We start from the raw sequence: 15680 nt of genomic DNA, 5'->3' as shown, positions 1-15680 counted from the left end.
ATCTGAAGAACCATATCTACATTTGAAAGAGTTTGATGAGATCATAACCACTTTATATTTTCAAAATGTGTCTGAGGACACAGTCAGGCTGAAACTCTTTCCTTTTTCCTTGAAGGAGAAGGCTAAGACGTGGTTACATTCATTGCGTCCTAGATCCATTGACACATGGAATGATATGCAGAGGGAATTTATAAAGAAATTTTTTCCACATCATAAAACAATTACCCTTAGAAAAGCAATCATGAACTTCACCCAAAAGGAGGATGAAATATTTTACCAATGTTGGGAAAGGTTCAAGGATTTGGTCAGTTCATGCCCACAACACGGCTTTGAAACGTGGTACATTACAAATTTTTTCTATAATGGACTGAATCTTCCATGCGTCAAATGGTCGAGACAATGTGTAATGGAGAATTCATTAATAAAAATGTTGACGAGGTATGAGATTACCTCGATAGTCTTGCTGAAAAAACACAATCATGGGACTATTACCCAAAATCGAACACCACGTCTAGGCCGACTCAATCTAAGGAGAAAGGTGGATTATATTTCTTGAAAGAAGAGGATGATCTCAAGTATAAAGTGACTACGCTCATAAGAAAAGTTGAGGCCATGGAAGGAAAGAAGGATAAGGTTAATGAAAGTGTTTGCGGCATATGTGATTGCAACATTCATACAACTGAAAATTGTCCTACGATACCCGCCTTTCGAGAAGTGTTAAATGAATAATCCAATGCCGTAAATAATTATCAAAGACCTTTCAATGGACCAACCTCTAAAATGTACAATCCTGGTTGGAAAAATCATCCAAACTTTAGTTGGAGAAATGGACAAACTGCTACCCCTCAAGGTTTCTTCAATTAAAATCTAAATTAGGGGAAACCTCAAGAAGAACCGGTTCAAAATTCCATGCAAGAGCTGACCCAGGCAATGCGAGACTTTATGCAAAAGATGGATTCACGTATGACGGTTATAGAAAAAGGGATGCTTCCTGTACAACCGCTCCCCAATCCTAAACCACAATACGAGATAAGTGATCCCAACTCTTTAAATTAAATGAAGCACACTAAATCCATCACTACTCTTAGGAGTAGGAAGATCATTGATAAAACCCTTCCGGTTAGGCCCGAAAAGCCTCAAGAACCAGAAGAGGACAACAATAATGGATCTAGTGAGGCCCCATAAAAATTAGAACTGGAACTTCTAGAAAAGCCAGTTGCTCCATTTCCCCAACGGTTGGTCACACCAAAACCTCTCTCTAACTCTCAGGATATCCTAGAGGTGTTGAAATAAGTGAAAGTCAACATTCCTCTACTTGATGTCGTAAAATAGATACCTTCATATGCCAAATTTCTGAAAGACTTATGCACGACCAAACGACGGCAGAGTATTCAAAAGAAGATCTTCTTGACCAAGAAAGTGAGTGCCATCCTAAAGCAAGACGTGCCACAAAAATTCAAAGATCCCGGTAGCCCAACCATATCATGTGTAATCGGGGACTATCGAATTGATCATGCACTTCTTGACTTAGGAGCGAGCGTCAATCTGATTCCCTACTCGGTATACGAACAGTTAGGTTTAGGTGAATTAAAACCCACCCTAACCACACTACAACTTGCTGATTGCTTTGTTCGTGTATCAAGAGGGATAATTGAGGATGTGTTGGTCCAAGTTGATAGATTTTACTACCCTGTGGATTTTATCATCCTGGACACCGAACCCATCAATAACATGAGCACTCAGATTCCCGTCATTCTTGGTCGCCCATTCCTTGCCACTTCAAACGCATTTATCAATTGTAGGAATGGTGTCATGACTATGTCCTTTGGGAATATGACATTGGAGTCAAACATCTTTTTCAATAACGGCAGAAACTTAGAGGATGATGACGATTTTCACTACATTAACATGATTGACTCTTTAGTGGAAGATACGACACCTCTGACCTTATCCTCTGACCCTCTAGAGACGTGCCTGGCCCCCTCCCATGATTTTGATGATGGCATGATTAGGGAGACGTGTGCCTTACTTGATACTGCATCGGTACTTGAAGTTAACCGGTGGAGGCCACAATTTGAAGATTTGCCTCAAACTGATGTAGTGCCTCTACCGTCTAACCTCAAGCCGCCGAAGCTTGACCTAAAACCTTTGCCCTCTGATTTGAAATATGTCTATTTAGGTCAAGATGAGACATACCCGGTGGTGATCTCTGCCCACCTAGAGAAGGAACAAGAGAGTATGCTTATGTCTACTCTCATTGAGTATAAGGGAGCCCTTGGATGGACGATAGTGGACCTTAAGGGAATTGACCCCTCGATTTGTACTCACCGCATATATCTTGAGGATAATGCGAAGACTGCTCGGCAATCACAACGTAGACTAAATCCAAACATGAGGGAAGTGGTTAAGGCCGAGGTTATTAAACTATTGGATGTGGGTATCATATATCCCATATCTGATAGTCAATGGGTGAGTCCAACTCAGGTGGTTCCTAAGAAGTTCGGGATCACTATCGTAGCTAATGCCAATAATGAACTTGTACCAACAAGAGTTACTACTGGTTGGAGAATGTGCATTGACTATAGGAAGCTGAATACCGTCACGAGGAAGGACCACTTTCCTTTACCCTTCATTGATCAAATCTTGGAAAGGCTAGCTGGTCATTCCTATTACTGTTTTCTTGACGGGTATTCGGGCTACAATCAGATTAAAATTGCTCCTAAGAATCAGGAAAAGACCACATTTATATGTCCCTACGGCACCTTTGCCTATAGAAAGATGCCATTTGGATTATGTAATGCCCCTGCTACCTTTCAGCGATGTATGATAAGTATCTTTTCTGACATGGTGGGAAAATATCTAGAGGTCTTCATGGATGATTTCTCTGTTTTCGGTTCATCTTTCAATGAGTGCTTAGAGAGTCTTAAATGTGTGCTGAAAAGATGTGAAGAAAAGAACTTGGTACTTAATTGGGAGAAGTGCCATTTCATGGTTCATAAGGGAATTGTCCTTGGACATATTATCTCGTCCAAAGAAATCGAGGTGGATAAGGCAAAAATTGATCTTATCTCTAACCTACCTCTGCCCAAGAACATACGGGATGTGCGATCCTTCTTAGAACACGCTGGGTTTTACAAAAGATTCATAAAGGACTTTAGTCTCATCTCTCGTCCTTTATGTAATCTACTTCAAAAGGATGCACCATACGAGTGGACTAAGCCATGTCAGGAAGCTTTCACTAAGCTTAAGGACATGTTGACTAGTGCACCCATCATACAACCACTCGACTGGAGCATTCCTTTTGAACTTATGTGCGACGCTTCTGATTATGCTCTTGGAGCGGCTTTAGGTTAGAGAAAAGATAAGAGGCCCTACGTCATTCATTACGCGTGTAGGACTTTAAATCCTGCCCAAGTGAACTACTCGACTACAGAAAAGGAACTCTTAGCCGTGGTGTTCGCTTTGGACAAATTTAGGTCCTACTTGATCGGATTCAAGATCATTATCTACACAGATCATCCGGTACTTAAGTATCTTCTTTCTAAGAATAATTCTAAGCCCCGCCTGATACGATGGATCCTTCTACTCCAAGAGTTTGATTTGGAGATTAAAGATAAAAAGGGAGTAGAGAACATAGTGGCCGACCATCTTTCTTACCTTAATACCTCTGATTCCCTTGAGGTGACCTATATCAATGACATGTTCCTTGATGAACAACTGTTTAGAGTCTCTCATTCACCTTGGTTCGCTGATATTGCTAATTATCTTGCCACAGGTTCCATACCGACACAGTGGGCTGTACAAGATAAGAAGAAATTCTTTATCGAGGTGCACAACTTTTTCTGGGACGATCCATATTTGTTTAAATATTGCCCAGACTAGATCCTAAGGAGATGTGTGCCAGACGATGAGCATCAGGGTGTCATCTCCTTTTGTCACTCACAGGCCTGTGGTGGTCACTTTTCTGCTAAAAAGACCACGACCAAGATTTTACAGTGTGGCTTTTATTGGCCCACTATGTTCAGGGACACTCATGAATTTTGCAAGGCTTGTGACCGTTGTCAGAAATTGGGAGCATCGTCCCGTCGAAACATGATGCCTTTGAATCCCATCCTTATCATAGAAGCATTTGATTGCTGGGGCATTGATTTCATGGGACCATTCCCCCAATCTTTTGGAAATCTATATATTTTGCTCGCTATAGACTATGTCACTAAATGGGTTGAAGTGATTCCGTGTCAGAATAATGACCATCGCACGGTTATTAAATTTCTAAAAGAAAACATCCTTTCCCGATTCAAAACGCCTCGAGCTATCATTAGTGATGGGGGCTCACACTTTTGTAATAAGCCATTCGAGAGTTTAATGAAGAAATATGATATCTCTCATATGGTGAGCACCCCATATCACCCACAGGCAAGTGGGCAAGTTGAGATTTCCAATAGGGAGATCAAACACATTTTGGAGAAAACGGTTAACCCTGACCGTAAGGATTGGTCAATCCGATTGACTGATGCCTTATGGGCTTACCGTACTGCATTTAAAACCCCTATTGGAATGTCTCCCTTTAGACTTGTCTATGGGAAGGCTTGCCACTTGCCTGTGGAGTTGAAACATAGAGCCTACTGGGCAATAAAAATATTGAATTTCAATTTGGACAACGCTGGCTCGTTACGCAAACTTCAGTTGAATGAACTCAAAGAAATCCGGAACGATGCATACAAGAACTCGAGAATTTATAAGGACAGAATGAAGGCCTTTCATGACCAACATATTCTGTGGAAATCATTCACACCTGGTCAGAAAGTCCTTTTATATAATTCTCGATTACATCTCTTTCCAGGTAAGCTTCGATCTCATTGGACTGACCCTTATATTGTGGTCACTGTGTATCCACATGGGGCCATTGAGATAAGAGATCCTGACAATGGCAAGGAGTTTAAAGTAAATGGACATCGCTTAAAGCCATTTATCGAGAAATTTGATTCAGAAGACATGTCCATACCTCTGACTGATCCTGTTTACCAGGATTGACCTCCTAGTCTGATGGAGGTATAGGTAGGTTTCCTGTTTTCATAGGACTAGGGTAGTTTATTTTATGCTGTTCTAGGTTCATTCATTTTCTACATTATTTTAGGATAGTTTTCTTTTGTTGGTTTCTCTCTTGTGCTGACTTGCTTTCATGCTGAGATCTTTATGTAAAAACTTCTTGAATCCCTCGTCCAAGTACAATCTTCCCATCACTTCTCAATTACTTTCATTGTCTCATGTACATTACGAGCATATCTTTTACATTGAGGACAATATAGACTTTAGGTTGGGGGTGGGAGATTAGGTCTCCTAATCGGTGTTTTCTTGTAAGTGTGAAAATTGTGAAAATTTTTAAATTTTTTTAAAATTTCTTATGAATTCGAAGTGATTTTGACGGCTATCTTGGATTTAGAATTACAAGATAAGTGATGTTGGAAATTTATGACTATTGGATTCAGCTATTTGTTAGATTTCACAGTTAAGTTCGAACTATTAATCCATGGTTAGAGGTTTTAAATATTAATTGAGTCTTGATTTTACAAAACACATCTCGCTTGCACATTAAGGGTTCAGTTCGATATTAAAGGATTAACTTGGTGATCACTAAGCTTGAAAGGAACTAACCTGAGAAATTGAAAGGATTGGGCGAATGGTCTACACCATAGATTTGTTCCCTATAGGTATAGATTTAATTCCCCATGGATGATATGTGAAAAAAGTTAGGTGTACAGTCTTCACCATAGGTTTGCACCCTATAGGTGAGGATTTGATTCCCCTTCTTGGCGTTACTTTTACTAGAAAAATCAAAAGCTAAAAAAGTAAAAATAAAAAGATGATCTGTGAGGCAAGTTTTGGTTTAAGTTTTGGTTATCATGAATTATCTCGTTGGTTACCAATGATATCCTGAAATAAAGAAGTGAATTTTAATGATGATAAGCCGAGATTACACTATACACTCATTGAACTCAATGTTTAGAATTTTTCTAATTGATGAAGTAATACTTTGAACTTGATTATGAAGTTTACCGTGCGCTTGAGTCTAGGAGAAAGTAATACCTAACATTCATGAATCTAAGAATTCTCGTATCTGGATTAATCTGCAAAAATCACTCGATTTTATAGAAATTGTTCTGTAATTCTCAACTTATTTTTCGCATACTTTGCTCAGGACTAGCAAGATGCTGGTTGGGGGTTGTGTTGAGGGTCAAATATTGCATATCAGACCCCAGTTATTACCTGAATTTACGAACATGATACTGTTTAACGCCCTATTTTAATCGTGTTTGTGTTGCAAGGTGGATTTATAAGCATGGACTGAAAAGGGTACTAAAAGTATGAATTTAACTCTCAGAATTCACCCAGGTAAGTTACGGACTCCATGGGACCAAGATCGATGGAATTACATGCCAGGGATCCGCGAAAATCGAGAAAATTGAAGCTCAAGTGGCTTAAAAATCATCCAGAATGCAAGATCAAGGGGTTCCCACCATCCGTTCGGCTCGAAACTTCATACATGGTCTAAGGGCCATAAATTAACCGTACACATAAAATTTTAGCCATTGGATCATTGTGAAAGTGGCCCAACAGATAGATCAGCCCCTAAAATCTGGATTTGGGGCCCGCCTGATATCTGGATATACTTAAATTTCATTGTCAATGCCTTAAAGTGAATGGGGAAAAGGATGGACGGAACGGATTTCTCACAAACATCACAGTGGACCCCACATGAGGGTGTGCATGCATACAGTGCACGCACATGCGAGCCGCACCGGACGGTCAGCCCGGTCAAAGACGGGCTGACCCGTCTCTCCTTCTCCTTCTCTGTTTCAAACAGCAGACACACCCGGTCCGCTGGTTTCACGTAGTGGGGCCCACCCCTCATCCAAATATTCCATTTGGCCCATTCATTATATACAGATGGGGAGTATTAACCACACCTAGGTTCCCTTTTGGTCCTATGTATGCACTTAGGCAATCTCCACCGTCAAACGCCGGATGGACGGTGGAATAAAAAGATCATGTGGGCCACACCAAATTCAATTCAAAAACATTCATACCCGAAGGGTTTTTCGAGCGGAATGCAGTGGACGGCGTCGATTTCTCAAAACAGCAGTAAAGTGGGCCCCACCAACGTCATAGTGCTGAATGCGCAGGCTCTGTTTCGCAACAGAGCCTGCGGATGAATCTTGTGGGCCACCATCGTTCACCAACGATCTAATCTGGACCGTCTATCAGGAGCCTACGTGCCCTCTCATCCAAGCCTAGGTGACCGAATTTTAGAAGACATTGAAGATCAGTTTTCAAACCGTCTAAAAGAAGACGAACAGTGCAAGAAAAATCTCTGTGGGCCACACCGAATGCAAGCCATACCATGTCATTTCTAACTAATGTTTCGTTCTTTATCTAATGGACGGCTTGGATTCTTTCGCCGATATCAGGAATGGGCCCCACCAAACAACCAACGTAGGTTCTATTACGCACGTTGCTGTGCGTAAGGAAAACGCACGCCTACTGCGTTGCGTAAAGAAAACGCATGTAGGAAGTTCTTCCACCGACCCTAGCATGACTATAAAGAGAGAGAGAGTGGAGAGCAACGGGGGGACTTGAAGGTGAATCCAAGCTTGGACGTGTGATCGGCCGTGAACAACGTGGAGTTTTCTCCCTCTTTCTTCTAGTCTTTTTCTTCCTTTTCCTTTTATATTTTAAAGATATTTTAGCTAGATCGTGTCTGGCTAAACCTCTTAGCTAGGGCTAAGAGGTGAAGCTTGTAGATTGATGGGAGAATTTATGTGTGTACCTTTTATTTAGATTGAATGGATTTTGATTTAATTTTATTATGAGAATATTTTTACTTTTTAATGGTCTGTTGTGACTGAAATTACAATGGGTCTGCGATGGCTTTGAGCATGTTCCTTCCTTTTATGTTTATGACATCAGGAAGCCCTGTTGTTCACCATCGTCTCCTGGGCATGTTAGGATGACGGTATCCTTCCTAACCTTCATAGCATGTTGATTGGTTGGTAATTAGTTTAATTCTTTTGTTTGCTTTGTCTTCTGGGCATAGTTTGGTGATGGAATCCATTCTAATTCATATACTTTTCATCTCTTTAAAATTATATCAGAGGAAGTTCAGTTTAATTTCCATGATTTTTGAAGCAGGCATAAGATCTCCCTGATCTCTACAAGTGGATCCTCTGAATCCCTAGTTTCTTATCTCTGATTTCTCTTAAGTTTTACATTAATCTCTCACCATTATTTATCAATTTATATTTGATTTAGATTTCATCTTAGGCTAGTTCTATTTCTACCTAGTTGCAGATTACGTACAAGTATCAGTCCCTTGGGATTCGACCTCGGTCTCACCGAGTTTATTACTACATCACAACCCTATACTTGGGGAGTGAACACATAGGTGAGAAAGTCTCCTTAAAGTCAATGCCCTTACACTGATTGAAATCTTTTGTAACTAGTCTGGCTTTATACCTTTCGATATTTCTCTTAGAGTCTCATTTAGTTTTGAACACTCACTTACAACCAATAAGCTTAATTCTTTCAGGTAATTCAAAAAGGTTCTAGACTTTATTATCCCTCATGGATTTCAATTAATCCTTTATGGTATCGAACCAATGAAAAGAATTCACATTTTGTTTGACTTGTGAAAAAGATATAAGATCCTTTTTAACCACAGTGTCAAATTCATGCTCCTATAGATATACAATATAATCGTCTAGAATCGCAGATATTTTCTCTATGTGATTATCTTAAGGGCTAATTATTCTGAATTGGTTTTCTATTTCCTCATCGGTGGGTTGTATTTAAGGCTTTACATGGTCATATATAGGAATCTTAGGGTTTGTTGCTGGATAGACGACCACATTATTATAAATGATTGTTGTGAGAATCACAATCTGTTCTTCCTTAAATACAATATTTTTCAAGTTTGTTCTCCTATTATCTTCAATGTTCTCAATGAACCTTGCATTCATAGTCTCAATTACTCTCATTGAATAGGAAGGACAATAAAATTCGAATCATTTGAATCTTTTCGGGTATCCTATAAAGCAGCAACTAACCGTTCTAGAGTCAAACTTTCTTTCACGTGGGTTATATGGTTTGGCTTCTGTAGGATAACCCCATACATGAAAGTATTGTAAATTAGGCTTTTGCCTTATCCATAATTTATATGGAGTTTTCATTATAGCATTACTAGAGACTCTATTTAGGATATGCACAATTGTTTTCAATGCATTAGTCCACAAAGATTATGACAATGATGAATTACTAATCATAGACCGCACCATGTTCTTTAGGGTGCGATTATGCCTTTTCACTACACCATTCTACTATGAGGTATTAAACATGATCTATTAGGCGACGATGCCACAATCTTGTAGGTATCTAGCGAATGGCCCTGAATTACGTCCAAATTTGTCATACCTTCCATAGTACTCACCACCATGGTCAGATCTGATGATTTTGATCTTTTTGTCAAGTTGATTATCGATTTTAGCCGTATATATCTTAAATCTATCTAGTGCATCAGATTTTTCATTAATAAAGTATAACTACCTATAATGAGAGTAGTCGTCTATGAAAGTGATAAAATACTTATGCCCATTCCAAGATGCTATAGCAAATGGTCTGCAAGTGTTTGTATAAATCACTTTTAAGAGTCATACGCTCCTAGTGACACCATTTTTTCTTGTTCTAGTCTGTTTACCTTTAATGTAATATATATAGACCCTAAAGTCTATGCAGTCTAGGGAGCGAAGAATTCATTCATGCACAAGTCTTTCTAATCTCTTACGAGACATATGGCCTAATCGCCTATACCACACTGTTGATGAATTTTCACTCCAAACTTTGCTTAATGCCTTTATTATTTTCATGTGAATAGTTAATGCTATATACATGTGAATTATCCAAATTTAGCTGATAAAGTTATTAAGTAAAGTGCCAGAACCAATCATAACTGAATCATAGCAAATACTCAATTTTTCATTTTCAAATTTAAACTCATAACCATACCTATCTAAATGAAAAATGGAACTAAATTGCGCCTTATAGAAGGCATACAAACAATATCTACTAGATCAAAAAAATATGTCTTGACAATAACCTAAGCCTATAGACTCTAATAGCTTCCACATCTACTCTAATGATGTTCCCGATATATATCGGCCTTTCTGCATCAGTTGGCATTCGTCTTTGGAGCATATCCTGCATGGAATTACATATGTGAATAGTTATACCAGAATCCATCTACCAAGAGTTTGTGGACATATCAGCTAAAGTATATTTAAAACAGACTAAAACTTTATTCTTACCATTAGAAACGAGTCGTTCTTTAAATTATGTACAATCCTTCTTCTGGTGCCCAGGCTTCTTGCAGAAGAAACAACCATTTTTAGGATCCCACTTTTTCTTCTTATTTTTTCTCTCAGAGTTAGGTTGATTGCCACCCGCAAGACTCATAGAACGATTTCCTAAATTGTGCTTCCTTTTCTTATTCCCTTTTCGTCCTTGACCAAATGTCAATATGTGTGCACTTTGTGTCTTTCTCATCATTCTGAGTCTGTCTTCCTCCTCAACACACTGAGATATTAGTTTGTTCAATGCCAACTTTTCCTTTTAGTTGTTATAGTTAATTTGGAATGACTGAACAATGGAGATAGTAAGTTTAGAACTAAGAAAAGCAGGAGTTAATCCTTAATCTTAAGACCCAATGAGCGAATTTTGGCCACCACATTGGATAATCCATCAATGTACTTCTTGATATTTCTTTAACCGTTATAGGTGGCTTAAGTCAGCTTATTCAGGAGCAAACACTCAACTTAACTTTATCTGATTTTATGAATCAGTTTCCTATTTCGGCCTAACTATCATATAACTCCTCTTTTAAATTTAATTTCCAAGCTTTGCTAAACCCCCGATCATGTGAAATAAATCTGATGTATATGCCAAATGTGCTAGAATGGCACCAGAGGTATGAGGTACAATCCTTTTATCAAACCATACCACTATATTGATGCCTCACCTAGCTATTGAGTGTGAAATATTATATATTTCTCCTTTATTATGCATAAATGTGTTTAATTGATCTATGTACATCTGTTTTGTTATACGAGGTGATTTGGGGAGCTAAGATTAAAAGAACGATTAAAGAGAAGATTTAATGCTTAAATAATGACCAAGTAAAGATTTGGATATTTGGAGGTGATTAATGAAGATTTCAAGTTCCAAAGATCCAAGAAAGCTAAGTGCAACAGAGAGAAGACTGAAAAAATCACAAAGTAAATCAACAGAAATAATAGACTATTTAGTCCCACCTGAGTTTGGTTCGGTCTGATCGAATGTGCACATAACAGTCCAGCAAGAAAATATAATTTTCAGAGACAATTCGGCTCAACATTTAGGTGTTACCGAAGCCATGTTTGGTGCCACCGAAGGAGAGTTCTGTGTGACTTAAGGGAGATAAAGACTTCAGATCTATTTTGGAGAATTCAGCTATAACTGAAAGAAGGTTCAGTGTGATCGAAGGTATGTTCAGCTGCAACTAAAGGCTGTCATTAGTGCAACTGAAGTGTAATATAAGCGCATATAATTGAAGTCGTTTCCAAGTTGGTGTGAATTTTTCATATTTAAAGGGGTGAATCTAGCATTCCTAAACATGAATTAGGGTAGAAGAGAAAGATAAAGGAGTTACAAAGCTTCTAAGGAGCCCTTCTCCAATCCTTTAGTTAAGAGGTGAAGCATGTAGTTATTTTTAATGTCTTAGTTTACTTTGATTCATGTTATTGATTTAATTGTTGAATAAATTATTGATAATGGTTTGAATGAAGATTTACTTTTTAGTTTACTTTGATCCATTGTTGACTCTGGGCACATCAGATGCCTAGAGAAGCTAAGAGTAATTGCTTATCTATTCTGTAAGGGATTGATCTATAAAATCTATCGTTTTATTATAGACTAATGACACGACAGATGCTTTAAATTTCATATGATCAATACTTTGATACTTTATGTGGGAACCAATTAAATTGAAGTTCAAATCTATGTTAGTATGTGAATGATGATTTAACCGCTCTATTGTCCGGCTGGATAAGATAGGACTTAGATTCCAGTTGAGTTATATGAATGAATCAAGTGAATTAAATATTAAGCATGACTATCGGTGGATCATTGGCACTCTAGTGCTTTATCTTTATTGATTTATTTCTCAATTACAAGATTACTTCTTAAATCAAATTTCATAAATTAGTTCTAGTTCTAGTTTTAAAGTGTTTCAGAAATAGCACAAGTACAAGTCCTTGTGGGTACGATTTCGGTCTCACCAAGTTATTACTACATCGTAACCCTGCACTTAGGGTTTATTCTGATCACTAGCTCAAGAATCAGGTTAATCCACATGCTAGGTGTTAGGCAATCCTAAGTGCAAGGTTGCACTATAGTAATAAACTCGACAAGATCGAGATCATTCCATAGGGAATTGGTGAGAAGACAACTAGAATTAATTTGGGTGATTTAGATTTTTAATCTAGTGATGTAAAAGGGTTAAAACAATAATAATAAAATACTAACGATTCAGAAATTCACCTATATAAATTACAATATCTAATTCATTGATTTAACTCTTATAATTCAATTAGAATCAAATTATATCATATCGAATCGGAAAATAATTCTTTTAAACTAGTTATAAACACCAAGAAAACATGTATTCAATTGAATGATCCTTTTATGAAGCACTAGGATCTCAATCGCAGGGAATTTGTTTATCTATTGTGCCTAAGGTTTCCAATAGATAAATGAATTGTACAAATTGATTCTTTCTTTAGTTAAGCTAAGTAATTTCTCAATCAAAACATCCGATATAACTGAAGTTCACAATGAATTAAATAAATAAACAGCTGAAATATTTTGTATAAAGTAAATTCAAATCAATTCAATCTAATATCATCATTTAAACCATTGTCGTTAAATCAAATAAACTAAATATTGTAATTAAATACAAACTTCATCCATTGGCCTTAGCTACGAGATTAGTCTAGCATGGCTAACATCCTAGGACAAAACAAAAACATAAAAAATAAACTAAAATTGAAAAGATTAAAGAAGAATAACTGCTCCATGAAAGCTCCTCCACCCCTGGCTCTTTTTCCCAAGCCCTAATTCATCCATGGAATTGCATAAAACACCTCCTTAAATATGAAAATCCCACACCGACTTTGAACCAACTTTAAAATTGTGTAGTTTTGTTATACTTCAGTCACACCGAAGATCACCTTCGGTTGGACCAAAGTCGCACTGAAGCCAGCTGAATGTTCCTTCGATTTGAGTCAAATTTCTCTAAAAAGTCTCTAAACACTTTGTCCCCTTTCGATCTCACAAAACACAACTTCAGTCATACCGAATTAGTCTTAAAATCTACAGTTTGTTGTTGGATTATTTTTAGTACTTTCTGTTGACCCGAACCTTCCTTCACTAGGACTAAACAGGATGTTGTTTTTATTATTTAACCATTTAATTTTTGAGGCTTTTTTTCCATCTTTAACACTTGGTTTTCTTAGATATTCATGACTTAAAATCTTCATCCTTGAATCCTTGTTTCTTTAAATATTCATATTTCATGATTTTAGGTTTTAAATTGTTAGTTTAAGCATGTATTCGACTTAGACTTCCAAATCATCCTGCACGTAAAAAAAACATATCTAATTAGATTATTTTAGTGCTTGAATGTAGTAAAAAATATTGCAATTGAAGGAGTAAATATGTATGTAATATTTAAGTCTCAACACTAGTTGGGCTATAGTTTGCACACAAAAAAGCATGGCTCTGAAAAACTTGAATAAAAAATTTCCCATCCCATCCAAATGTTTCTAATGGATGGATTAGACCTCGCATGTATGTGCCATAGAGGCACATGTGTGGCATGTATATGAACTTTATTGTGCTCACCTGTGTCCTTAGCAAAGCTTGGGATTTTCTCTTCAATATCAAAATAAGGGTAAATGACTCATTTTTCCCTACTGTAACACCCTGCACTTCTGGTATGCGGGTGTTACCATTTAAGACCTACATCAATGGGACCTAAAAACAATTAACAAACAACTTGAACTTAACGTATGCAGGATATGATTTCCAGTCATCATTGAAGCCATCCATCAGAGGCCCTGAGAGTTGATTCGAAGCCTACAATAGCCATCAGGGTAAGCTTGACTGAACTCCTCAAGTTTAAATAGTATACGAATCTTCTAGTCGAGGGGTATTGGGACAATATACTAATGATCGACCTTCGAAGGCTAATGGATAGCTAACCAAGCATTCACTGCCCCTCAAATTCATATTTGACCATTGAAATCAAGTATCAAATCAATCCAGCCATTGGATCGATTGCATTAGCTGTAAAAAGGCTTGAGACGTGTAATACGGCCCATCTGGGCCTCAGCCCCGCCCCAAACTGGGCCAGGACCCCTAAGACGATTGGACGGAGTGGATTCATCATCACCATCACAGTGGACCCCACATGGAGTGCGAGTGCACCCCATGTACCCGTGCACGATGTGTAGTGGACGAGTCGGGCGGGTCAAACCCGCTTTGACCGAACCCTTCACGAAAAAGCAGAAAACTCCCGCCAGCTTGAAATTTGAACTGACGGATGACCGATCTCTAGGTGGCCCACCCTGGCCACTAGCTAGATGATCTGAGCCGATCATTAGATCTATGGGGTCCGTTCGACCAAAACCCTATAGGCTTGTGGACCCATGCATAGGAACATGGATTTGGGGGTTGGAACCGGTCAAATCTGTATGAATGGCCAAGACTGCCTTATGGTGGGTCAACCTATGGCCACGTAGTGGATCCCCAATCATCCTGGTTGTGCGATCCTAGCCGTCTGATCAACCATTTGAAACGCGCTACTTTATTGCCGAAAATGGCTGAACGATAGCCTGCACCATGAAAAGTAAAAAAGGAAGATTTTCCTTTGGGAAAATAGGTGCTGGCACGGTTTTAACCATTCCCTGGGCCACGTGGGGCAATCCTAGCCCCTCACCTTAGGGCGGTACGAGATAATGGAGATAGATGCTCTATCTCTTGAGAAAGTGATGATAATCGGAATATCTCGTGAGATATTCTGAAACGCACATTAATGGCTGGAAAAGTGAACCCCATATTGATCAGAAGCCCCATCTGGTCTGTTCAAACAGACCAAATCATATGAAAATATCATGTACCAAAATCAACCATTAATAGCCACGTCATCTTCCCTGTTAACCCATCCGAGTAAGATCACGAGATGGACCCCATCAGGGCTGAAAATTTACTTTCCTGGTAGGCCATTGCAGTGGGAATCCATCCTCAAGGTCAGATGGACCCCATGCATTATGGATTTTCGAAGATGGCCCTTGCAATAGACATTTTCTTCCCAATCGTTGGATGACTCTCTCTCATGCCTATAAATGGGCTATTGTTGCCATCGGGATTCACACCAGAGAGAGAGAGAGAGAGAAGGAAAGAAAGAGAGAAAGGAAAGAGAGAGAGAGAAAGAGAGAGGAGTGTGAGAGTGGCAGTGAGTGAGTCGGTAGCTACCCGGCTCGACTCGGCCTATCTCTAGCTTAACTCAATTGTTTTCAACCACTCAGGAGGAC

General features: G+C 38.5%; 1 non-coding gene across 1 annotated transcript; it reads right to left on the bottom strand.

Moving 5' to 3' along the window:
• Positions 1 to 223: 223 nt before the first annotated feature.
• Positions 224 to 330, bottom strand: LOC131238237 (small nucleolar RNA R71). Its single transcript, XR_009167644.1, has one exon. It is a non-coding gene; the product is annotated as a small nucleolar RNA R71 (small nucleolar RNA).
• Positions 331 to 15680: the final 15350 nt, after the last annotated feature.

Source organism: Magnolia sinica, chromosome 2 (assembly GCF_029962835.1).
Source record: "Magnolia sinica isolate HGM2019 chromosome 2, MsV1, whole genome shotgun sequence".
Classification (NCBI taxonomy): domain Eukaryota; kingdom Viridiplantae; phylum Streptophyta; class Magnoliopsida; order Magnoliales; family Magnoliaceae; genus Magnolia; species Magnolia sinica.
The sequence above is the reverse complement of the archived record's forward strand: the minus strand, read 5'-3'. Positions and strand labels throughout refer to the sequence as shown.